Below are 22,792 nucleotides of genomic sequence, written 5' to 3'. Positions count from 1 at the left end.
AAAAGGAGCTCAAGTTAACCACCTTGATTGGGCTCGTCCAGGATTTGAACCCGGGACCTCTCGCACCCAAAGCGAGAATCATACCCCTAGACCAACGAGCCACGGTCCTTTGAGCATTTGACGGAATTGTCCTCAGCGTTTGCACCCCCCTTAGGATTCGAGGCCAAGAATGCCTATTCCTGAAGTTTGTTCCTGCCGCTGAAAGCCTTGTCGGTGTATGAGCCAAATGAATGCCCCAGTCGGCACGCTCTGACTGTCTTCACAGGTCTCCTCCTCATCCCGAAGGTTGGTGGCCCATTGACATCAGGGTGGAAGGTGCTTGCGATACACTGTTCCTTCCTTCCTTCCTTCCTTTATTCCTCTTATGCTGTTTATGTAATAAGAGGGGACGATACACAGAAGAGAGAAAGTGGCCCAACACACTAGACTAGCAGTCTTCTGATCAATCTGCAGCTGGCAAGGTGGGGGAGAGCCTTTATTTTGCACCTGCTGGGATCTGCATTGGCAGAAGCTCTGAGGGCTGGGCCTTTCCTTTTGCCTGTAAAAACAAAAAGCAGCCCTCCTCCCTCCAGCCCTGAGAGCATGGGCGTGACACTGGAAAAAGCAGCATCTCCCCTTTGGTAAAGATGACCATTGCACAGCTGCTCACTCAGAGCTCGATCGTGCTCGATCAGGCGAGATATATTTAGGTCACCAGCAAAGTCTGTTCTCTTTTCTTGCGTAGGGTGAGCATTCACAGAGCCCAGCTTCGTTGACAAGAGTGCAAAAGGTGTATACTAAAAGCTTTCTGCTTTACTTGAGCGCCATGGCCGTTATTATATTTTGGCTGCTCCAAGCAATCTCTGTCCAGCCGATGCAAATTTCCAGCTCAAATTTTCCCAGCACTCAAAAAGTCCCTCCTCCCGTCAGCTCTGCTTTCAGGAAGTTCAGCAGAAGCAGTCCAACTTCTGTTCCCACTTCAGAGGAAAAGCTTTCTCGGGCCAGAGAAAGCCAGGGAATCACTGTACCGGCAAGTGCATTTCTTACAACTGGTAATCCCTCAGAACACAGAAATGAAGAAGCTGTATATGAAAATGTATTATTTCTTTGGTACACTAACCTATGTAACTAATATGGACCATTTCAGAGGACGGAGCGGACCCAACTGTGATCCCAGAGACCCAAATACCCAGCAGTAGGGAAAATAAATCCTCTCTGTGCTCTGCAACATTACATACACAAAATGCAAGCGCATGCATTTTTTTATTGGCCCCATATACAGAATACATGTGAGGATGCTTGCCTTCCCAGTGTATTTCTCAAGCTCTTGAGAGCATATGCTATTTCCATGGGAACGCAAATAAGTTCATACTTTACATTTGTGTGTGACAAAAGGGGAAAAAAACTATTTTGTGTAAAATGCCAGCAGAGAGTGTTTCTGCCCGGTCTCGAACCGGGGGGACCTTTCACGTGTGAGGCGAACGTGATAACCACTACACTACAGAAACAGCTGCTTGCTCACCTTTGTAGGGACTGGGAGAACAGGTGCAAAGGGCAGTGCAAGTGGACCTGCTTAAAGACTAATCAAATGCCTTGCGCCTGAAGCTCACACAATCCAGCCTAAAACATACGTCCTATCAAGCATGCGCACATATACAAGTATGCCAGCTGAGGGCCTATGCAGCGTACAGAGGGAAGGACATATTTCCACTTTGAGATCGGACGGCCAAAACTCACAAGCAAATCAAGGAATGTTACTGAGAGCTAACAGAGAACACAAAGTGCTTGTCGCAAGGACATGGCACGCAAAGAGGTTCAGGAAGTGAATTGTTCATCGACTACTGCTTACCGAGAAAACCAGAGAGTCTGTCCAATGAAAATAACATTGAAAAAACAAAAAAAAGGAGCTCAAGTTAACCACCTTGATTGGGCTCGTCCGGGATTTGAACCCGGGACCTCTCGCACCCAAAGCGAGAATCATACCCCTAGACCAACGAGCCACGGTCCTTTGAGCATTTGACGGAATTGTCCTCAGCGTTTGCACCCCCCTTAGGATTCGAGGCCAAGAATGCCTATTCCTGAAGTTTGTTCCTGCCGCTGAAAGCCTTGTCGGTGTATGAGCCAAATGAATGCCCCAGTCGGCACGCTCTGACTGTCTTCACAGGTCTCCTCCTCATCCCGAAGGTTGGTGGCCCATTGACATCAGGGTGGAAGGTGCTTGCGATACACTGTTCCTTCCTTCCTTCCTTCCTTCCTTTATTCCTCTTATGCTGTTTATGTAATAAGAGGGGACGATACACAGAAGAGAGAAAGTGGCCCAACACACTAGACTAGCAGTCTTCTGATCAATCTGCAGCTGGCAAGGTGGGGGAGAGCCTTTATTTTGCACCTGCTGGGATCTGCATTGGCAGAAGCTCTGAGGGCTGGGCCTTTCCTTTTGCCTGTAAAAACAAAAAGCAGCCCTCCTCCCTCCAGCCCTGAGAGCATGGGCGTGACACTGGAAAAAGCAGCATCTCCCCTTTGGTAAAGATGACCATTGCACAGCTGCTCACTCAGAGCTCGATCGTGCTCGATCAGGCGAGATATATTTAGGTCACCAGCAAAGTCTGTTCTCTTTTCTTGCGTAGGGTGAGCATTCACAGAGCCCAGCTTCGTTGACAAGAGTGCAAAAGGTGTATACTAAAAGCTTTCTGCTTTACTTGAGCGCCATGGCCGTTATTATATTTTGGCTGCTCCAAGCAATCTCTGTCCAGCCGATGCAAATTTCCAGCTCAAATTTTCCCAGCACTCAAAAAGTCCCTCCTCCCGCCAGCTCTGCTTTCAGGAAGTTCAGCAGAAGCAGTCCAACTTCTGTTCCCACTTCAGAGGAAAAGCTTTCTCGGGCCAGAGAAAGCCAGGGAATCACTGTACCGGCAAGTGCATTTCTTACAACTGGTAATCCCTCAGAACACAGAAATGAAGAAGCTGTATATGAAAATGTATTATTTCTTTGGTACACTAACCTATGTAACTAATATGGACCATTTCAGAGGACGGAGCGGACCCAACTGTGATCCCAGAGACCCAAATACCCAGCAGTAGGGAAAATAAATCCTCTCTGTGCTCTGCAACATTACATACACAAAATGCAAGCGCGTGCATTTTTTTATTGGCCCCATATACAGAATACATGTGAGGATGCTTGCCTTCCCAGTGTATTTCTCAAGCTCTTGAGAGCATATGCTATTTCCATGGGAACGCAAATAAGTTCATACTTTACATTTGTGTGTGACAAAAGGGGAAAAAAACTATTTTGTGTAAAATGCCAGCAGAGAGTGTTTCTGCCCGGTCTCGAACCGGGGGGACCTTTCACGTGTGAGGCGAACCTGATAACCACTACACTACAGAAACAGCTGCTTGCTCACCTTTGTAGGGACTGGGAGAACAGGTGCAAAGGGCAGTGCAAGTGGACCTGCTTAAAGACTAATCAAATGCCTTGCGCCTGAAGCTCACACAATCCAGCCTAAAACATACGTCCTATCAAGCATGCGCACATATACAAGTATGCCAGCTGAGGGCCTATGCAGCGTACAGAGGGAAGGACATATTTCCACTTTGAGATCGGACGGCCAAAACTCACAAGCAAATCAAGGAATGTTACTGAGAGCTAACAGAGAACACAAAGTGCTTGTCGCAAGGACATGGCACGCAAAGAGGTTCAGGAAGTGAATTGTTCATCGACTACTGCTTACCGAGAAAACCAGAGAGTCTGTCCAATGAAAATAACATTGAAAAAACAAAAAAAAGGACCTCAAGTTAACCACCTTGATTGGGCTCGTCCGGGATTTGAACCCGGGACCTCTCGCACCCAAAGCGAGAATCATACCCCTAGACCAACGAGCCACGGTCCTTTGAGCATTTGACGGAATTGTCCTCAGCGTTTGCACCCCCCTTAGGATTCGAGGCCAAGAATGCCTATTCCTGAAGTTTGTTCCTGCCGCTGAAAGCCTTGTCGGTGTATGAGCCAAATGAATGCCCCAGTCGGCACGCTCTGACTGTCTTCACAGGTCTCCTCCTCATCCCGAAGGTTGGTGGCCCATTGACATCAGGGTGGAAGGTGCTTGCGATACACTGTTCCTTCCTTCCTTCCTTCCTTCCTTTATTCCTCTTATGCTGTTTATGTAATAAGAGGGGACGATACACAGAAGAGAGAAAGTGGCCCAACACACTAGACTAGCAGTCTTCTGATCAATCTGCAGCTGGCAAGGTGGGGGAGAGCCTTTATTTTGCACCTGCTGGGATCTGCATTGGCAGAAGCTCTGAGGGCTGGGCCTTTCCTTTTGCCTGTAAAAACAAAAAGCAGCCCTCCTCCCTCCAGCCCTGAGAGCATGGGCGTGACACTGGAAAAAGCAGCATCTCCCCTTTGGTAAAGATGACCATTGCACAGCTGCTCACTCAGAGCTCGATCGTGCTCGATCAGGCGAGATATATTTAGGTCACCAGCAAAGTCTGTTCTCTTTTCTTGCGTAGGGTGAGCATTCACAGAGCCCAGCTTCGTTGACAAGAGTGCAAAAGGTGTATACTAAAAGCTTTCTGCTTTACTTGAGCGCCATGGCCGTTATTATATTTTGGCTGCTCCAAGCAATCTCTGTCCAGCCGATGCAAATTTCCAGCTCAAATTTTCCCAGCACTCAAAAAGTCCCTCCTCCCGCCAGCTCTGCTTTCAGGAAGTTCAGCAGAAGCAGTCCAACTTCTGTTCCCACTTCAGAGGAAAAGCTTTCTCGGGCCAGAGAAAGCCAGGGAATCACTGTACCGGCAAGTGCATTTCTTACAACTGGTAATCCCTCAGAACACAGAAATGAAGAAGCTGTATATGAAAATGTATTATTTCTTTGGTACACTAACCTATGTAACTAATATGGACCATTTCAGAGGACGGAGCGGACCCAACTGTGATCCCAGAGACCCAAATACCCAGCAGTAGGGAAAATAAATCCTCTCTGTGCTCTGCAACATTACATACACAAAATGCAAGCGCGTGCATTTTTTTATTGGCCCCATATACAGAATACATGTGAGGATGCTTGCCTTCCCAGTGTATTTCTCAAGCTCTTGAGAGCATATGCTATTTCCATGGGAACGCAAATAAGTTCATACTTTACATTTGTGTGTGACAAAAGGGGAAAAAAACTATTTTGTGTAAAATGCCAGCAGAGAGTGTTTCTGCCCGGTCTCCAACCAGGGACCTTTCGCGTGTGAGGCGAACGTGATAACCACTACACTACAGAAACAGCTGCTTGCTCACTTTTGTAGGGACTGGGAGAACAGGTGCAAAGGGCAGTGCAAGTGGACCTGCTTAAAGACTAATCAAATGCCTTGCGCCTGAAGCTCACACAATCCAGCCTAAAACATACGTCCTATCAAGCATGCGCACATATACAAGTATGCCAGCTGAGGGCCTATGCAGCGTACAGAGGGAAGGACATATTTCCACTTTGAGATCGGACGGCCAAAACTCACAAGCAAATCAAGGAATGTTACTGAGAGCTAACAGAGAACACAAAGTGCTTGTCGCAAGGACATGGCACGCAAAGAGGTTCAGGAAGTGAATTGTTCATCGACTACTGCTTACCGAGAAAACCAGAGAGTCTGTCCAATGAAAATAACATTGAAAAAACAAAAAAAAGGAGCTCAAGTTAACCACCTTGATTGGGCTCGTCCGGGATTTGAACCCGGGACCTCTCGCACCCAAAGTGAGAATCATACCCCTAGACCAACGAGCCACGGTCCTTTGAGCATTTGACGGAATTGTCCTCAGCGTTTGCACCCCCCTTAGGATTCGAGGCCAAGAATGCCTATTCCTGAAGTTTGTTCCTGCCGCTGAAAGCCTTGTCGGTGTATGAGCCAAATGAATGCCCCAGTCGGCACGCTCTGACTGTCTTCACAGGTCTCCTCCTCATCCCGAAGGTTGGTGGCCCATTGACATCAGGGTGGAAGGTGCTTGCGATACACTGTTCCTTCCTTCCTTCCTTTATTCCTCTTATGCTGTTTATGTAATAAGAGGGGACGATACACAGAAGAGAGAAAGTGGCCCAACACACTAGACTAGCAGTCTTCTGATCAATCTGCAGCTGGCAAGGTGGGGGAGAGCCTTTATTTTGCACCTGCTGGGATCTGCATTGGCAGAAGCTCTGAGGGCTGGGCCTTTCCTTTTGCCTGTAAAAACAAAAAGCAGCCCTCCTCCCTCCAGCCCTGAGAGCATGGGCGTGACACTGGAAAAAGCAGCATCTCCCCTTTGGTAAAGATGACCATTGCACAGCTGCTCACTCAGAGCTCGATCGTGCTCGATCAGGTGAGATATATTTAGGTCACCAGCAAAGTCTGTTCTCTTTTCTTGCGTAGGGTGAGCATTCACAGAGCCCAGCTTCGTTGACAAGAGTGCAAAAGGTGTATACTAAAAGCTTTCTGCTTTACTTGAGCGCCATGGCCGTTATTATATTTTGGCTGCTCCAAGCAATCTCTGTCCAGCCGATGCAAATTTCCAGCTCAAATTTTCCCAGCACTCAAAAAGTCCCTCCTCCCGCCAGCTCTGCTTTCAGGAAGTTCAGCAGAAGCAGTCCAACTTCTGTTCCCACTTCAGAGGAAAAGCTTTCTCGGGCCAGAGAAAGCCAGGGAATCACTGTACCGGCAAGTGCATTTCTTACAACTGGTAATCCCTCAGAACACAGAAATGAAGAAGCTGTATATGAAAATGTATTATTTCTTTGGTACACTAACCTATGTAACTAATATGGACCATTTCAGAGGACGGAGCGGACCCAACTGTGATCCCAGAGACCCAAATACCCAGCAGTAGGGAAAATAAATCCTCTCTGTGCTCTGCAACATTACATACACAAAATGCAAGCGCGTGCATTTTTTTATTGGCCCCATATACAGAATACATGTGAGGATGCTTGCCTTCCCAGTGTATTTCTCAAGCTCTTGAGAGCATATGCTATTTCCATGGGAACGCAAATAAGTTCATACTTTACATTTGTGTGTGACAAAAGGGGAAAAAAACTATTTTGTGTAAAATGCCAGCAGAGAGTGTTTCTGCCCGGTCTCGAACCGGGGACCTTTCGCGTGTGAGGCGAACGTGATAACCACTACACTACAGAAACAGCTGCTTGCTCACCTTTGTAGGGACTGGGAGAACAGGTGCAAAGGGCAGTGCAAGTGGACCTGCTTAAAGACTAATCAAATGCCTTGCGCCTGAAGCTCACACAATCCAGCCTAAAACATACGTCCTATCAAGCATGCGCACATATACAAGTATGCCAGCTGAGGGCCTATGCAGCGTACAGAGGGAAGGACATATTTCCACTTTGAGATCGGACGGCCAAAACTCACAAGCAAATCAAGGAATGTTACTGAGAGCTAACAGAGAACACAAAGTGCTTGTCGCAAGGACATGGCACGCAAAGAGGTTCAGGAAGTGAATTGTTCATCGACTACTGCTTACCGAGAAAACCAGAGAGTCTGTCCAATGAAAATAACATTGAAAAAACAAAAAAAAGGAGCTCAAGTTAACCACCTTGATTGGGCTCGTACGGGATTTGAACCCGGGACCTCTCGCACCCAAAGCGAGAATCATACCCCTAGACCAACGAGCCACAGTCCTTTGAGCATTTGACGGAATTGTCCTCAGCGTTTGCACCCCCCTTAGGATTCGAGGCCAAGAATGCCTATTCCTGAAGTTTGTTCCTGCCGCTGAAAGCCTTGTCGGTGTATGAGCCAAATGAATGCCCCAGTCGGCACGCTCTGACTGTCTTCACAGGTCTCCTCCTCATCCCGAAGGTTGGTGGCCCATTGACATCAGGGTGGAAAGTGCTTGCGATACACTGTTCCTTCCTTCCTTTATTCCTCTTATGCTGTTTATGTAATAAGAGGGGACGATACACAGAAGAGAGAAAGTGGCCCAACACACTAGACTAGCAGTCTTCTGATCAATCTGCAGCTGGCAAGGTGGGGGAGAGCCTTTATTTTGCACCTGCTGGGATCTGCATTGGCAGAAGCTCTGAGGGCTGGGCCTTTCCTTTTGCCTGTAAAAACAAAAAGCAGCCCTCCTCCCTCCAGCCCTGAGAGCATGGGCGTGACACTGGAAAAAGCAGCATCTCCCCTTTGGTAAAGATGACCATTGCACAGCTGCTCACTCAGAGCTCGATCGTGCTCGATCAGGCGAGATATATTTAGGTCACCAGCAAAGTCTGTTCTCTTTTCTTGCGTAGGGTGAGCATTCACAGAGCCCAGCTTCGTTGACAAGAGTGCAAAAGGTGTATACTAAAAGCTTTCTGCTTTACTTGAGCGCCATGGCCGTTATTATATTTTGGCTGCTCCAAGCAATCTCTGTCCAGCCGATGCAAATTTCCAGCTCAAATTTTCCCAGCACTCAAAAAGTCCCTCCTCCCGCCAGCTCTGCTTTCAGGAAGTTCAGCAGAAGCAGTCCAACTTCTGTTCCCACTTCAGAGGAAAAGCTTTCTCGGGCCAGAGAAAGCCAGGGAATCACTGTACCGGCAAGTGCATTTCTTACAACTGGTAATCCCTCAGAACACAGAAATGAAGAAGCTGTATATGAAAATGTATTATTTCTTTGGTACACTAACCTATGTAACTAATATGGACCATTTCAGAGGACGGAGCGGACCCAACTGTGATCCCAGAGACCCAAATACCCAGCAGTAGGGAAAATAAATCCTCTCTGTGCTCTGCAACATTACATACACAAAATGCAAGCGCGTGCATTTTTTTATTGGCCCCATATACAGAATACATGTGAGGATGCTTGCCTTCCCAGTGTATTTCTCAAGCTCTTGAGAGCATATGCTATTTCCATGGGAACGCAAATAAGTTCATACTTTACATTTGTGTGTGACAAAAGGGGAAAAAAACTATTTTGTGTAAAATGCCAGCAGAGAGTGTTTCTGCCCGGTCTCCAACCAGGGACCTTTCGCGTGTGAGGCGAACGTGATAACCACTACACTACAGAAACAGCTGCTTGCTCACTTTTGTAGGGACTGGGAGAACAGGTGCAAAGGGCAGTGCAAGTGGACCTGCTTAAAGACTAATCAAATGCCTTGCGCCTGAAGCTCACACAATCCAGCCTAAAACATACGTCCTATCAAGCATGCGCACATATACAAGTATGCCAGCTGAGGGCCTATGCAGCGTACAGAGGGAAGGACATATTTCCACTTTGAGATCGGACGGCCAAAACTCACAAGCAAATCAAGGAATGTTACTGAGAGCTAACAGAGAACACAAAGTGCTTGTCGCAAGGACATGGCACGCAAAGAGGTTCAGGAAGTGAATTGTTCATCGACTACTGCTTACCGAGAAAACCAGAGAGTCTGTCCAATGAAAATAACATTGAAAAAACAAAAAAAAGGAGCTCAAGTTAACCACCTTGATTGGGCTCGTCCGGGATTTGAACCCGGGACCTCTCGCACCCAAAGTGAGAATCATACCCCTAGACCAACGAGCCACGGTCCTTTGAGCATTTGACGGAATTGTCCTCAGCGTTTGCACCCCCCTTAGGATTCGAGGCCAAGAATGCCTATTCCTGAAGTTTGTTCCTGCCGCTGAAAGCCTTGTCGGTGTATGAGCCAAATGAATGCCCCAGTCGGCACGCTCTGACTGTCTTCACAGGTCTCCTCCTCATCCCGAAGGTTGGTGGCCCATTGACATCAGGGTGGAAGGTGCTTGCGATACACTGTTCCTTCCTTCCTTCCTTTATTCCTCTTATGCTGTTTATGTAATAAGAGGGGACGATACACAGAAGAGAGAAAGTGGCCCAACACACTAGACTAGCAGTCTTCTGATCAATCTGCAGCTGGCAAGGTGGGGGAGAGCCTTTATTTTGCACCTGCTGGGATCTGCATTGGCAGAAGCTCTGAGGGCTGGGCCTTTCCTTTTGCCTGTAAAAACAAAAAGCAGCCCTCCTCCCTCCAGCCCTGAGAGCATGGGCGTGACACTGGAAAAAGCAGCATCTCCCCTTTGGTAAAGATGACCATTGCACAGCTGCTCACTCAGAGCTCGATCGTGCTCGATCAGGTGAGATATATTTAGGTCACCAGCAAAGTCTGTTCTCTTTTCTTGCGTAGGGTGAGCATTCACAGAGCCCAGCTTCGTTGACAAGAGTGCAAAAGGTGTATACTAAAAGCTTTCTGCTTTACTTGAGCGCCATGGCCGTTATTATATTTTGGCTGCTCCAAGCAATCTCTGTCCAGCCGATGCAAATTTCCAGCTCAAATTTTCCCAGCACTCAAAAAGTCCCTCCTCCCGCCAGCTCTGCTTTCAGGAAGTTCAGCAGAAGCAGTCCAACTTCTGTTCCCACTTCAGAGGAAAAGCTTTCTCGGGCCAGAGAAAGCCAGGGAATCACTGTACCGGCAAGTGCATTTCTTACAACTGGTAATCCCTCAGAACACAGAAATGAAGAAGCTGTATATGAAAATGTATTATTTCTTTGGTACACTAACCTATGTAACTAATATGGACCATTTCAGAGGACGGAGCGGACCCAACTGTGATCCCAGAGACCCAAATACCCAGCAGTAGGGAAAATAAATCCTCTCTGTGCTCTGCAACATTACATACACAAAATGCAAGCGCGTGCATTTTTTTATTGGCCCCATATACAGAATACATGTGAGGATGCTTGCCTTCCCAGTGTATTTCTCAAGCTCTTGAGAGCATATGCTATTTCCATGGGAACGCAAATAAGTTCATACTTTACATTTGTGTGTGACAAAAGGGGAAAAAAACTATTTTGTGTAAAATGCCAGCAGAGAGTGTTTCTGCCCGGTCTCGAACCGGGGACCTTTCGCGTGTGAGGCGAACGTGATAACCACTACACTACAGAAACAGCTGCTTGCTCACCTTTGTAGGGACTGGGAGAACAGGTGCAAAGGGCAGTGCAAGTGGACCTGCTTAAAGACTAATCAAATGCCTTGCGCCTGAAGCTCACACAATCCAGCCTAAAACATACGTCCTATCAAGCATGCGCACATATACAAGTATGCCAGCTGAGGGCCTATGCAGCGTACAGAGGGAAGGACATATTTCCACTTTGAGATCGGACGGCCAAAACTCACAAGCAAATCAAGGAATGTTACTGAGAGCTAACAGAGAACACAAAGTGCTTGTCGCAAGGACATGGCACGCAAAGAGGTTCAGGAAGTGAATTGTTCATCGACTACTGCTTACCGAGAAAACCAGAGAGTCTGTCCAATGAAAATAACATTGAAAAAACAAAAAAAAGGAGCTCAAGTTAACCACCTTGATTGGGCTCGTCCGGGATTTGAACCCGGGACCTCTCGCACCCAAAGTGAGAATCATACCCCTAGACCAACGAGCCACGGTCCTTTGAGCATTTGACGGAATTGTCCTCAGCGTTTGCACCCCCCTTAGGATTCGAGGCCAAGAATGCCTATTCCTGAAGTTTGTTCCTGCCGCTGAAAGCCTTGTCGGTGTATGAGCCAAATGAATGCCCCAGTCGGCACGCTCTGACTGTCTTCACAGGTCTCCTCCTCATCCCGAAGGTTGGTGGCCCATTGACATCAGGGTGGAAGGTGCTTGCGATACACTGTTCCTTCCTTCCTTCCTTTATTCCTCTTATGCTGTTTATGTAATAAGAGGGGACGATACACAGAAGAGAGAAAGTGGCCCAACACACTAGACTAGCAGTCTTCTGATCAATCTGCAGCTGGCAAGGTGGGGGAGAGCCTTTATTTTGCACCTGCTGGGATCTGCATTGGCAGAAGCTCTGAGGGCTGGGCCTTTCCTTTTGCCTGTAAAAACAAAAAGCAGCCCTCCTCCCTCCAGCCCTGAGAGCATGGGCGTGACACTGGAAAAAGCAGCATCTCCCCTTTGGTAAAGATGACCATTGCACAGCTGCTCACTCAGAGCTCGATCGTGCTCGATCAGGTGAGATATATTTAGGTCACCAGCAAAGTCTGTTCTCTTTTCTTGCGTAGGGTGAGCATTCACAGAGCCCAGCTTCGTTGACAAGAGTGCAAAAGGTGTATACTAAAAGCTTTCTGCTTTACTTGAGCGCCATGGCCGTTATTATATTTTGGCTGCTCCAAGCAATCTCTGTCCAGCCGATGCAAATTTCCAGCTCAAATTTTCCCAGCACTCAAAAAGTCCCTCCTCCCGCCAGCTCTGCTTTCAGGAAGTTCAGCAGAAGCAGTCCAACTTCTGTTCCCACTTCAGAGGAAAAGCTTTCTCGGGCCAGAGAAAGCCAGGGAATCACTGTACCGGCAAGTGCATTTCTTACAACTGGTAATCCCTCAGAACACAGAAATGAAGAAGCTGTATATGAAAATGTATTATTTCTTTGGTACACTAACCTATGTAACTAATATGGACCATTTCAGAGGACGGAGCGGACCCAACTGTGATCCCAGAGACCCAAATACCCAGCAGTAGGGAAAATAAATCCTCTCTGTGCTCTGCAACATTACATACACAAAATGCAAGCGCGTGCATTTTTTTATTGGCCCCATATACAGAATACATGTGAGGATGCTTGCCTTCCCAGTGTATTTCTCAAGCTCTTGAGAGCATATGCTATTTCCATGGGAACGCAAATAAGTTCATACTTTACATTTGTGTGTGACAAAAGGGGAAAAAAACTATTTTGTGTAAAATGCCAGCAGAGAGTGTTTCTGCCCGGTCTCGAACCGGGGACCTTTCGCGTGTGAGGCGAACGTGATAACCACTACACTACAGAAACAGCTGCTTGCTCACCTTTGTAGGGACTGGGAGAACAGGTGCAAAGGGCAGTGCAAGTGGACCTGCTTAAAGACTAATCAAATGCCTTGCGCCTGAAGCTCACACAATCCAGCCTAAAACATACGTCCTATCAAGCATGCGCACATATACAAGTATGCCAGCTGAGGGCCTATGCAGCGTACAGAGGGAAGGACATATTTCCACTTTGAGATCGGACGGCCAAAACTCACAAGCAAATCAAGGAATGTTACTGAGAGCTAACAGAGAACACAAAGTGCTTGTCGCAAGGACATGGCACGCAAAGAGGTTCAGGAAGTGAATTGTTCATCGACTACTGCTTACCGAGAAAACCAGAGAGTCTGTCCAATGAAAATAACATTGAAAAAACAAAAAAAAGGAGCTCAAGTTAACCACCTTGATTGGGCTCGTCCGGGATTTGAACCCGGGACCTCTCGCACCCAAAGCGAGAATCATACCCCTAGACCAACGAGCCACGGTCCTTTGAGCATTTGACGGAATTGTCCTCAGCGTTTGCACCCCCCTTAGGATTCGAGGCCAAGAATGCCTATTCCTGAAGTTTGTTCCTGCCGCTGAAAGCCTTGTCGGTGTATGAGCCAAATGAATGCCCCAGTCGGCACGCTCTGACTGTCTTCACAGGTCTCCTCCTCATCCCGAAGGTTGGTGGCCCATTGACATCAGGGTGGAAGGTGCTTGCGATACACTGTTCCTTCCTTCCTTCCTTCCTTCCTTTATTCCTCTTATGCTGTTTATGTAATAAGAGGGGACGATACACAGAAGAGAGAAAGTGGCCCAACACACTAGACTAGCAGTCTTCTGATCAATCTGCAGCTGGCAAGGTGGGGGAGAGCCTTTATTTTGCACCTGCTGGGATCTGCATTGGCAGAAGCTCTGAGGGCTGGGCCTTTCCTTTTGCCTGTAAAAACAAAAAGCAGCCCTCCTCCCTCCAGCCCTGAGAGCATGGGCGTGACACTGGAAAAAGCAGCATCTCCCCTTTGGTAAAGATGACCATTGCACAGCTGCTCACTCAGAGCTCGATCGTGCTCGATCAGGCGAGATATATTTAGGTCACCAGCAAAGTCTGTTCTCTTTTCTTGCGTAGGGTGAGCATTCACAGAGCCCAGCTTCGTTGACAAGAGTGCAAAAGGTGTATACTAAAAGCTTTCTGCTTTACTTGAGCGCCATGGCCGTTATTATATTTTGGCTGCTCCAAGCAATCTCTGTCCAGCCGATGCAAATTTCCAGCTCAAATTTTCCCAGCACTCAAAAAGTCCCTCCTCCCGCCAGCTCTGCTTTCAGGAAGTTCAGCAGAAGCAGTCCAACTTCTGTTCCCACTTCAGAGGAAAAGCTTTCTCGGGCCAGAGAAAGCCAGGGAATCACTGTACCGGCAAGTGCATTTCTTACAACTGGTAATCCCTCAGAACACAGAAATAAAGAAGCTGTATATGAAAATGTATTATTTCTTTGGTACACTAACCTATGTAACTAATATGGACCATTTCAGAGGACGGAGCGGACCCAACTGTGATCCCAGAGACCCAAATACCCAGCAGTAGGGAAAATAAATCCTCTCTGTGCTCTGCAACATTACATACACAAAATGCAAGCGCGTGCATTTTTTTATTGGCCCCATATACAGAATACATGTGAGGATGCTTGCCTTCCCAGTGTATTTCTCAAGCTCTTGAGAGCATATGCTATTTCCATGGGAACGCAAATAAGTTCATACTTTACATTTGTGTGTGACAAAAGGGGAAAAAAACTATTTTGTGTAAAATGCCAGCAGAGAGTGTTTCTGCCCGGTCTTGAACCGGGGACCTTTCGCGTGTGAGGCGAACCTGATAACCACTACACTACAGAAACAGCTGCTTGCTCACCTTTGTAGGGACTGGGAGAACAGGTGCAAAGGGCAGTGCAAGTGGACCTGCTTAAAGACTAATCAAATGCCTTGCGCCTGAAGCTCACACAATCCAGCCTAAAACATACGTCCTATCAAGCATGCGCACATATACAAGTATGCCAGCTGAGGGCCTATGCAGCGTACAGAGGGAAGGACATATTTCCACTTTGAGATCGGACGGCCAAAACTCACAAGCAAATCAAGGAATGTTACTGAGAGCTAACAGAGAACACAAAGTGCTTGTCGCAAGGACATGGCACGCAAAGAGGTTCAGGAAGTGAATTGTTCATCGACTACTGCTTACCGAGAAAACCAGAGAGTCTGTCCAATGAAAATAACATTGAAAAAACAAAAAAAAGGAGCTCAAGTTAACCACCTTGATTGGGCTCGTCCGGGATTTGAACCCGGGACCTCTCGCACCCAAAGCGAGAATCATACCCCTAGACCAACAAGCCACGGTCCTTTGAGCATTTGACGGAATTGTCCTCAGCGTTTGCACCCCCCTTAGGATTCGAGGCCAAGAATGCCTATTCCTGAAGTTTGTTCCTGCCGCTGAAAGCCTTGTCGGTGTATGAGCCAAATGAATGCCCCAGTCGGCACGCTCTGACTGTCTTCACAGGTCTCCTCCTCATCCCGAAGGTTGGTGGCCCATTGACATCAGGGTGGAAGGTGCTTGCGATACACTGTTCCTTCCTTCCTTCCTTCCTTTATTCCTCTTATGCTGTTTATGTAATAAGAGGGGACGATACACAGAAGAGAGAAAGTGGCCCAACACACTAGACTAGCAGTCTTCTGATCAATCTGCAGCTGGCAAGGTGGGGGAGAGCCTTTATTTTGCACCTGCTGGGATCTGCATTGGCAGAAGCTCTGAGGGCTGGGCCTTTCCTTTTGCCTGTAAAAACAAAAAGCAGCCCTCCTCCCTCCAGCCCTGAGAGCATGGGCGTGACACTGGAAAAAGCAGCATCTCCCCTTTGGTAAAGATGACCATTGCACAGCTGCTCACTCAGAGCTCGATCGTGCTCGATCAGGCGAGATATATTTAGGTCACCAGCAAAGTCTGTTCTCTTTTCTTGCGTAGGGTGAGCATTCACAGAGCCCAGCTTCGTTGACAAGAGTGCAAAAGGTGTATACTAAAAGCTTTCTGCTTTACTTGAGCGCCATGGCCGTTATTATATTTTGGCTGCTCCAAGCAATCTCTGTCCAGCCGATGCAAATTTCCAGCTCAAATTTTCCCAGCACTCAAAAAGTCCCTCCTCCCGCCAGCTCTGCTTTCAGGAAGTTCAGCAGAAGCAGTCCAACTTCTGTTCCCACTTCAGAGGAAAAGCTTTCTCGGGCCAGAGAAAGCCAGGGAATCACTGTACCGGCAAGTGCATTTCTTACAACTGGTAATCCCTCAGAACACAGAAATGAAGAAGCTGTATATGAAAATGTATTATTTCTTTGGTACACTAACCTATGTAACTAATATGGACCATTTCAGAGGACGGAGCGGACCCAACTGTGATCCCAGAGACCCAAATACCCAGCAGTAGGGAAAATAAATCCTCTCTGTGCTCTGCAACATTACATACACAAAATGCAAGCGCGTGCATTTTTTTATTGGCCCCATATACAGAATACATGTGAGGATGCTTGCCTTCCCAGTGTATTTCTCAAGCTCTTGAGAGCATATGCTATTTCCATGGGAACGCAAATAAGTTCATACTTTACATTTGTGTGTGACAAAAGGGGAAAAAAACTATTTTGTGTAAAATGCCAGCAGAGAGTGTTTCTGCCCGGTCTCAAACCGGGGGGACCTTTCACGTGTGAGGCGAACGTGATAACCACTACACTACAGAAACAGCTGCTTGCTCACCTTTGTAGGGACTGGGAGAACAGGTGCAAAGGGCAGTGCAAGTGGACCTGCTTAAAGACTAATCAAATGCCTTGCGCCTGAAGCTCACACAATCCAGCCTAAAACATACGTCCTATCAAGCATGCGCACATATACAAGTATGCCAGCTGAGGGCCTATGCAGCGTACAGAGGGAAGGACATATTTCCACTTTGAGATCAGACGGCCAAAACTCACAAGCAAATCAAGGAATGTTACTGAGAGCTAACAGAGAACACAAAGTGCTTGTCGCAAGGACATGGCACGCAAAGAGGTTCAGGAAGTGAATTGTTCATCGACTACTGCTTACCGAGAAAACCAGAGAGTCTGTCCAATGAAAATAACATTGAAAAAACAAAAAAAAGGACCTCAAGTTAACCACCTTGATTGGGCTCGTCCGGGATTTGAACCCGGGACCTCTCGCACCCAAAGCGAGAATCATACCCCTAGACCAACGAGCCACGGTCCTTTGAGCATTTGACGGAATTGTCCTCAGCGTTTGCACCCCCCTTAGGATTCGAGGCCAAGAATGCCTATTCCTGAAGTTTGTTCCTGCCGCTGAAAGCCTTGTCAGTGTATGAGCCAAATGAATGCCCCAGTCGGCACGCTCTGACTGTCTTCACAGGTCTCCTCCTCATCCCGAAGGTTGGTGGCCCATTGACATCAGGGTGGAAGGTGCTTGCGATACACTGTTCCTTCCTTCCTTCCTTCCTTCCTTTATTCCTCTTATGCTGTTTATGTAATAAGAGGGGACGATACACAGAAGAGAGAAAGTGGCCCAACACACTAGACTAGCAGTCTTCTGATCAATCTGCAGCTGGCAAGGTGGGGGAGAGCCTTTATTTTGCACCTGCTGGGATCTGCATTGGCAGAAGCTCTGAGGGCTGGGCCTTTCCTTTTGCCTGTAAAAACAAAAAGCAGCCCTCCTCCCTCCAGCCCTGAGAGCATGGGCGTGACACTGGAAAAAGCAGCATCTCCCCTTTGGTAAAGATGACCATTGCACAGCTGCTCACTCAGAGCTCGATCGTGCTCGATCAGGCGAGATATATTTAGGTCACCAGCAAAGTCTGTTCTCTTTTCTTGCGTAGGGTGAGCATTCACAGAGCCCAGCTTCGTTGACAAGAGTGCAAAAGGTGTATACTAAAAGCTTTCTGCTTTACTTGAGCGCCATGGCCGTTATTATATTTTGGCTGCTCCAAGCAATCTCTGTCCAGCCGATGCAAATTTCCAGCTCAAATTTTCCCAGCACTCAAAAAGTCCCTCCTCCCGCCAGCTCTGCTTTCAGGAAGTTCAGCAGAAGCAGTCCAACTTCTGTTCCCACTTCAGAGGAAAAGCTTTCTCGGGCCAGAGAAAGCCAGGGAATCACTGTACCGGCAAGTGCATTTCTTACAACTGGTAATCCCTCAGAACACAGAAATGAAGAAGCTGTATATGAAAATGTATTATTTCTTTGGTACACTAACCTATGTAACTAATATGGACCATTTCAGAGGACGGAGCGGACCCAACTGTGATCCCAGAGACCCAAATACCCAGCAGTAGGGAAAATAAATCCTCTCTGTGCTCTGCAACATTACATACACAAAATGCAAGCGCGTGCATTTTTTTATTGGCCCCATATACAGAATACATGTGAGGATGCTTGCCTTCCCAGTGTATTTCTCAAGCTCTTGAGAGCATATGCTATTTCCATGGGAACGCAAATAAGTTCATACTTTACATTTGTGTGTGACAAAAGGGGAAAAAAACTATTTTGTGTAAAATGCCAGCAGAGAGTGTTTCTGCCCGGTCTCGAACCGGGGGGACCTTTCACGTGTGAGGCGAACGTGATAACCACTACACTACAGAAACAGCTGCTTGCTCACCTTTGTAGGGACTGGGAGAACAGGTGCAAAGGGCAGTGCAAGTGGACCTGCTTAAAGACTAATCAAATGCCTTGCGCCTGAAGCTCACACAATCCAGCCTAAAACATACGTCCTATCAAGCATGCGCACATATACAAGTATGCCAGCTGAGGGCCTATGCAGCGTACAGAGGGAAGGACATATTTCCACTTTGAGATCGGACGGCCAAAACTCACAAGCAAATCAAGGAATGTTACTGAGAGCTAACAGAGAACACAAAGTGCTTGTCGCAAGGACATGGCACGCAAAGAGGTTCAGGAAGTGAATTGTTCATCGACTACTGCTTACCGAGAAAACCAGAGAGTCTGTCCAATGAAAATAACATTGAAAAAACAAAAAAAAGGACCTCAAGTTAACCACCTTGATTGGGCTCGTCCGGGATTTGAACCCGGGACCTCTCGCACCCAAAGCGAGAATCATACCCCTAGACCAACGAGCCACGGTCCTTTGAGCATTTGACGGAATTGTCCTCAGCGTTTGCACCCCCCTTAGGATTCGAGGCCAAGAATGCCTATTCCTGAAGTTTGTTCCTGCCGCTGAAAGCCTTGTCGGTGTATGAGCCAAATGAATGCCCCAGTCGGCACGCTCTGACTGTCTTCACAGGTCTCCTCCTCATCCCGAAGGTTGGTGGCCCATTGACATCAGGGTGGAAGGTGCTTGCGATACACTGTTCCTTCCTTCCTTCCTTCCTTCCTTTATTCCTCTTATGCTGTTTATGTAATAAGAGGGGACGATACACAGAAGAGAGAAAGTGGCCCAACACACTAGACTAGCAGTCTTCTGATCAATCTGCAGCTGGCAAGGTGGGGGAGAGCCTTTATTTTGCACCTGCTGGGATCTGCATTGGCAGAAGCTCTGAGGGCTGGGCCTTTCCTTTTGCCTGTAAAAACAAAAAGCAGCCCTCCTCCCTCCAGCCCTGAGAGCATGGGCGTGACACTGGAAAAAGCAGCATCTCCCCTTTGGTAAAGATGACCATTGCACAGCTGCTCACTCAGAGCTCGATCGTGCTCGATCAGGCGAGATATATTTAGGTCACCAGCAAAGTCTGTTCTCTTTTCTTGCGTAGGGTGAGCATTCACAGAGCCCAGCTTCGTTGACAAGAGTGCAAAAGGTGTATACTAAAAGCTTTCTGCTTTACTTGAGCGCCATGGCCGTTATTATATTTTGGCTGCTCCAAGCAATCTCTGTCCAGCCGATGCAAATTTCCAGCTCAAATTTTCCCAGCACTCAAAAAGTCCCTCCTCCCGCCAGCTCTGCTTTCAGGAAGTTCAGCAGAAGCAGTCCAACTTCTGTTCCCACTTCAGAGGAAAAGCTTTCTCGGGCCAGAGAAAGCCAGGGAATCACTGTACCGGCAAGTGCATTTCTTACAACTGGTAATCCCTCAGAACACAGAAATGAAGAAGCTGTATATGAAAATGTATTATTTCTTTGGTACACTAACCTATGTAACTAATATGGACCATTTCAGAGGACGGAGCGGACCCAACTGTGATCCCAGAGACCCAAATACCCAGCAGTAGGGAAAATAAATCCTCTCTGTGCTCTGCAACATTACATACACAAAATGCAAGCGCGTGCATTTTTTTATTGGCCCCATATACAGAATACATGTGAGGATGCTTGCCTTCCCAGTGTATTTCTCAAGCTCTTGAGAGCATATGCTATTTCCATGGGAACGCAAATAAGTTCATACTTTACATTTGTGTGTGACAAAAGGGGAAAAAAACTATTTTGTGTAAAATGCCAGCAGAGAGTGTTTCTGCCCGGTCTCGAACCGGGGACCTTTCGCGTGTGAGGCGAACGTGATAACCACTACACTACAGAAACAGCTGCTTGCTCACCTTTGTAGGGACTGGGAGAACAGGTGCAAAGGGCAGTGCAAGTGGACCTGCTTAAAGACTAATCAAATGCCTTGCGCCTGAAGCTCACACAATCCAGCCTAAAACATACGTCCTATCAAGCATGCGCACATATACAAGTATGCCAGCTGAGGGCCTATGCAGCGTACAGAGGGAAGGACATATTTCCACTTTGAGATCGGACGGCCAAAACTCACAAGCAAATCAAGGAATGTTACTGAGAGCTAACAGAGAACACAAAGTGCTTGTCGCAAGGACATGGCACGCAAAGAGGTTCAGGAAGTGAATTGTTCATCGACTACTGCTTACCGAGAAAACCAGAGAGTCTGTCCAATGAAAATAACATTGAAAAAACAAAAAAAAGGAGCTCAAGTTAACCACCTTGATTGGGCTCGTCCGGGATTTGAACCCGGGACCTCTCGCACCCAAAGCGAGAATCATACCCCTAGACCAACGAGCCACGGTCCTTTGAGCATTTGACGGAATTGTCCTCAGCGTTTGCACCCCCCTTAGGATTCGAGGCCAAGAATGCCTATTCCTGAAGTTTGTTCCTGCCGCTGAAAGCCTTGTCGGTGTATGAGCCAAATGAATGCCCCAGTCGGCACGCTCTGACTGTCTTCACAGGTCTCCTCCTCATCCCGAAGGTTGGTGGCCCATTGACATCAGGGTGGAAGGTGCTTGCGATACACTGTTCCTTCCTTCCTTCCTTTATTCCTCTTATGCTGTTTATGTAATAAGAGGGGACGATACACAGAAGAGAGAAAGTGGCCCAACACACTAGACTAGCAGTCTTCTGATCAATCTGCAGCTGGCAAGGTGGGGGAGAGCCTTTATTTTGCACCTGCTGGGATCTGCATTGGCAGAAGCTCTGAGGGCTGGGCCTTTCCTTTTGCCTGTAAAAACAAAAAGCAGCCCTCCTCCCTCCAGCCCTGAGAGCATGGGCGTGACACTGGAAAAAGCAGCATCTCCCCTTTGGTAAAGATGACCATTGCACAGCTGCTCACTCAGAGCTCGATCGTGCTCGATCAGGCGAGATATATTTAGGTCACCAGCAAAGTCTGTTCTCTTTTCTTGCGTAGGGTGAGCATTCACAGAGCCCAGCTTCGTTGACAAGAGTGCAAAAGGTGTATACTAAAAGCTTTCTGCTTTACTTGAGCGCCATGGCCGTTATTATATTTTGGCTGCTCCAAGCAATCTCTGTCCAGCCGATGCAAATTTCCAGCTCAAATTTTCCCAGCACTCAAAAAGTCCCTCCTCCCGCCAGCTCTGCTTTCAGGAAGTTCAGCAGAAGCAGTCCAACTTCTGTTCCCACTTCAGAGGAAAAGCTTTCTCGGGCCAGAGAAAGCCAGGGAATCACTGTACCGGCAAGTGCATTTCTTACAACTGGTAATCCCTCAGAACACAGAAATGAAGAAGCTGTATATGAAAATGTATTATTTCTTTGGTACACTAACCTATGTAACTAATATGGACCATTTCAGAGGACGGAGCGGACCCAACTGTGATCCCAGAGACCCAAATACCCAGCAGTAGGGAAAATAAATCCTCTCTGTGCTCTGCAACATTACATACACAAAATGCAAGCGCGTGCATTTTTTTATTGGCCCCATATACAGAATACATGTGAGGATGCTTGCCTTCCCAGTGTATTTCTCAAGCTCTTGAGAGCATATGCTATTTCCATGGGAACGCAAATAAGTTCATACTTTACATTTGTGTGTGACAAAAGGGGAAAAAAACTATTTTGTGTAAAATGCCAGCAGAGAGTGTTTCTGCCCGGTCTCGAACCGGGGGGACCTTTCGCGTGTGAGGCGAACGTGATAACCACTACACTACAGAAACAGCTGCTTGCTCACCTTTGTAGGGACTGGGAGAACAGGTGCCTGCTTAAAGACTAATCAAATGCCTTGCGCCTGAAGCTCACACAATCTAGCCTAAAACATACGTCCTATCAAGCATGCGCACATATACAAGTATGCCAGCTGAGGGCCTATGCAGCATACAGAGGGAAGGACATATTTCCACTTTGAGATCGGACGGCCAAAACTCACAAGCAAATCAAGGAATGTTACTGAGAGCTAACAGAGAACACAAAGTGCTTGTCGCAAGGACATGGCACGCAAAGAGGTTCAGGAAGTGAATTGTTCATCGACTACTGCTTACCGAGAAAACCAGAGAGTCTGTCCAATGAAAATAACATTGAAAAAACAAAAAAAAGGAGCTCAAGTTAACCACCTTGATTGGGCTCATCCGGGATTTGAACCCGGGACCTCTCGCACCCAAAGCGAGAATCATACCCCTAGACCAACGAGCCACGGTCCTTTGAGCATTTGACGGAATTGTCCTCAGCGTTTGCACCCCCCTTAGGATTCGAGGCCAAGAATGCCTATTCCTGAAGTTTGTTCCTGCCGCTGAAAGCCTTGTCGGTGTATGAGCCAAATGAATGCCCCAGTCGGCACGCTCTGACTGTCTTCACAGGTCTCCTCCTCATCCCGAAGGTTGGTGGC

At 47.5% G+C, this 22,792-nt stretch overlaps 18 non-coding genes across 18 annotated transcripts; all 18 read right to left on the bottom strand.

The window, feature by feature from the left end:
- Window positions 1-29: 29 nt before the first annotated feature.
- Window positions 30-101, bottom strand: TRNAP-UGG (transfer RNA proline (anticodon UGG)). The gene has a single exon. It is a non-coding gene; the product is annotated as a tRNA-Pro (tRNA).
- Window positions 102-1,907: 1,806 nt separating this feature from the next.
- TRNAP-UGG (transfer RNA proline (anticodon UGG)) lies at window positions 1,908-1,979 on the bottom strand. Its single transcript has one exon. It is a non-coding gene; the product is annotated as a tRNA-Pro (tRNA).
- Window positions 1,980-3,789: 1,810 nt separating this feature from the next.
- Window positions 3,790-3,861, bottom strand: TRNAP-UGG (transfer RNA proline (anticodon UGG)). The gene has a single exon. It is a non-coding gene; the product is annotated as a tRNA-Pro (tRNA).
- A 1,808-nt stretch (window positions 3,862-5,669) lies between these two features.
- TRNAP-UGG (transfer RNA proline (anticodon UGG)) lies at window positions 5,670-5,741 on the bottom strand. Its single transcript has one exon. It is a non-coding gene; the product is annotated as a tRNA-Pro (tRNA).
- A 1,307-nt stretch (window positions 5,742-7,048) lies between these two features.
- Window positions 7,049-7,121, bottom strand: TRNAV-CAC (transfer RNA valine (anticodon CAC)). The gene has a single exon. It is a non-coding gene; the product is annotated as a tRNA-Val (tRNA).
- A 420-nt stretch (window positions 7,122-7,541) lies between these two features.
- TRNAP-UGG (transfer RNA proline (anticodon UGG)) lies at window positions 7,542-7,613 on the bottom strand. Its single transcript has one exon. It is a non-coding gene; the product is annotated as a tRNA-Pro (tRNA).
- A 1,796-nt stretch (window positions 7,614-9,409) lies between these two features.
- On the bottom strand, window positions 9,410-9,481 carry TRNAP-UGG (transfer RNA proline (anticodon UGG)). The gene has a single exon. It is a non-coding gene; the product is annotated as a tRNA-Pro (tRNA).
- A 1,307-nt stretch (window positions 9,482-10,788) lies between these two features.
- On the bottom strand, window positions 10,789-10,861 carry TRNAV-CAC (transfer RNA valine (anticodon CAC)). Its single transcript has one exon. It is a non-coding gene; the product is annotated as a tRNA-Val (tRNA).
- Window positions 10,862-11,281: 420 nt separating this feature from the next.
- Window positions 11,282-11,353, bottom strand: TRNAP-UGG (transfer RNA proline (anticodon UGG)). Its single transcript has one exon. It is a non-coding gene; the product is annotated as a tRNA-Pro (tRNA).
- Window positions 11,354-12,660: 1,307 nt separating this feature from the next.
- Window positions 12,661-12,733, bottom strand: TRNAV-CAC (transfer RNA valine (anticodon CAC)). The gene has a single exon. It is a non-coding gene; the product is annotated as a tRNA-Val (tRNA).
- Window positions 12,734-13,153: 420 nt separating this feature from the next.
- Window positions 13,154-13,225, bottom strand: TRNAP-UGG (transfer RNA proline (anticodon UGG)). The gene has a single exon. It is a non-coding gene; the product is annotated as a tRNA-Pro (tRNA).
- Window positions 13,226-15,033: 1,808 nt separating this feature from the next.
- On the bottom strand, window positions 15,034-15,105 carry TRNAP-UGG (transfer RNA proline (anticodon UGG)). Its single transcript has one exon. It is a non-coding gene; the product is annotated as a tRNA-Pro (tRNA).
- Window positions 15,106-16,911: 1,806 nt separating this feature from the next.
- TRNAP-UGG (transfer RNA proline (anticodon UGG)) lies at window positions 16,912-16,983 on the bottom strand. The gene has a single exon. It is a non-coding gene; the product is annotated as a tRNA-Pro (tRNA).
- Window positions 16,984-18,793: 1,810 nt separating this feature from the next.
- Window positions 18,794-18,865, bottom strand: TRNAP-UGG (transfer RNA proline (anticodon UGG)). The gene has a single exon. It is a non-coding gene; the product is annotated as a tRNA-Pro (tRNA).
- A 1,315-nt stretch (window positions 18,866-20,180) lies between these two features.
- TRNAV-CAC (transfer RNA valine (anticodon CAC)) lies at window positions 20,181-20,253 on the bottom strand. The gene has a single exon. It is a non-coding gene; the product is annotated as a tRNA-Val (tRNA).
- Window positions 20,254-20,673: 420 nt separating this feature from the next.
- Window positions 20,674-20,745, bottom strand: TRNAP-UGG (transfer RNA proline (anticodon UGG)). The gene has a single exon. It is a non-coding gene; the product is annotated as a tRNA-Pro (tRNA).
- A 1,307-nt stretch (window positions 20,746-22,052) lies between these two features.
- TRNAV-CAC (transfer RNA valine (anticodon CAC)) lies at window positions 22,053-22,127 on the bottom strand. The gene has a single exon. It is a non-coding gene; the product is annotated as a tRNA-Val (tRNA).
- Window positions 22,128-22,527: 400 nt separating this feature from the next.
- On the bottom strand, window positions 22,528-22,599 carry TRNAP-UGG (transfer RNA proline (anticodon UGG)). Its single transcript has one exon. It is a non-coding gene; the product is annotated as a tRNA-Pro (tRNA).
- Window positions 22,600-22,792: the final 193 nt, after the last annotated feature.

Source organism: Ambystoma mexicanum, chromosome 2q (assembly GCF_040938575.1).
Source record: "Ambystoma mexicanum isolate Mex_15411 chromosome 2q, UKY_AmexF1_1, whole genome shotgun sequence".
Lineage (NCBI taxonomy): Eukaryota > Metazoa > Chordata > Amphibia > Caudata > Ambystomatidae > Ambystoma > Ambystoma mexicanum.
This window is presented reverse-complemented; position numbering and strand designations above follow the sequence as displayed.